The sequence below is a fragment of the Odontomachus brunneus genome, unplaced genomic scaffold (genome assembly GCF_010583005.1).
Source record: "Odontomachus brunneus isolate Ranch 3 - 2012 unplaced genomic scaffold, Obru_v1 Obru_scaffold_029, whole genome shotgun sequence".
Taxonomy (NCBI): Eukaryota; Metazoa; Arthropoda; class Insecta; order Hymenoptera; family Formicidae; genus Odontomachus; species Odontomachus brunneus.
In genome coordinates, this window is record NW_022639479.1 from 1,187,492 (window position 1) to 1,188,645 (window position 1,154).

A 1,154-nucleotide genomic window follows, 5' to 3' on the forward strand; every position below is an offset into this window, starting at 1 on the left:
ACATTTGAAACTGTAGAATTAGCATAACCTCATTCCTAAGGTTCAGCGCATTTGGAAGATGTATAAGAGAACAATCGCAACAACACTACGTAAGTATCAACATTATCAGTCGCGCGTGCGTGTACAGAGACACGCGATGGGTAAGATTTCGTCGATTAAATGTCGTTTTACTCACCAAACGGCAAGTTCCCTTCTCCAGCAGACTTACCGCAGATTGATAAGCGTCCAGTAGACGAAAGAATTAATCGGCTGCCGTCGCGAGGTGTCGCCTCCAGCAGTTCCTGCCGCTGGTGCCACCGCCCTTCGTACCGTCGCGACCTCGGTAGACCGGCCCTACCTCTGCGGCGCGTCCGCGTCCGTACGCACGCATGCACGCACGCACGCAACGAGACGCAACGCTAACGCAACGCGACGCGACGCGTCGCGACGTAACGACGACCTGATTGAGCGCCACTGCGCTCGTTTCGCGTGTAATTCGCGCTCAGGCGGAGAGCAACAGCGGAGACATCGGTTGGTTGCCCACCGTAGACGCCGTGAGTGAGTGTGTGGGTACACACGCGCGCGCGCTCGCTCGTTCGCTCGCTCGTTCGTTCGCTCGCGCGAATTGTGTGTGTGTGTGTGTATATATGTGCGCGCGTATGTGATGGGTCTGATTCGGGGCTCTCGTAAGCGCTCGATGGTCGAGCATCGTCGCGCACACGTCGCCGCACCTACGTCGGGCGGCGCCGCGAGATCGGCCGCGAGCACCGCCACCCATTAAACGACCGCTCGTCGTTCTCCGTCGCGACGAAGACGCGAGATCAGTCGGCGGAAGTGCCGGTGCGGAAGTGTCGGTGTTCAGTGATCAATGAACTCTGCTTGATGCGTACTGGTATCGAGGCGTGCTAGCAGCGGTACACACAAACAGCGACGAGGACAGCGGCTGTGGTGACGGCGACCCGGCAGATGTATGTACGAATATAAATGCTGGCTAGCTGTTTTCTCTTTCTCTCTCTATCTATCTCCGTCCGCGTTCCTGGTTTATTCTTACGATTGACCCCGGAGTTTCCTATCGTCGCGCGAGTTTTCAACGCTCGATAAGGGCGTCCGTACCTTCGTGATTTCTTCGGTTGTTCCTTCTCCTCCTCCTCCTCCTCCTCCTCCTCCTTTTCCTC

At 56.8% G+C, this 1,154-nt stretch overlaps 1 protein-coding gene across 5 annotated transcripts in view; it reads left to right on the forward strand.

The window, feature by feature from the left end:
• Positions 1-292: 292 nt before the first annotated feature.
• The window catches only part of LOC116842978 (FERM, ARHGEF and pleckstrin domain-containing protein 1-like), a 38,902-nt gene continuing 38,040 nt past the window's right edge, over positions 293-1,154 (forward strand). For 2 of the 5 annotated variants that reach the window (XR_004377809.1, XM_032812888.1), the window contains exon 1: positions 300-947. The gene's annotated coding sequence lies outside the window, so the exon portion shown is untranslated. Of the gene's footprint in view, positions 948-1,154 lie in introns of all 5 variants that reach the window. The other 3 variants (XM_032812882.1, XM_032812887.1, XM_032812886.1) reach the window with 3 other exon arrangements.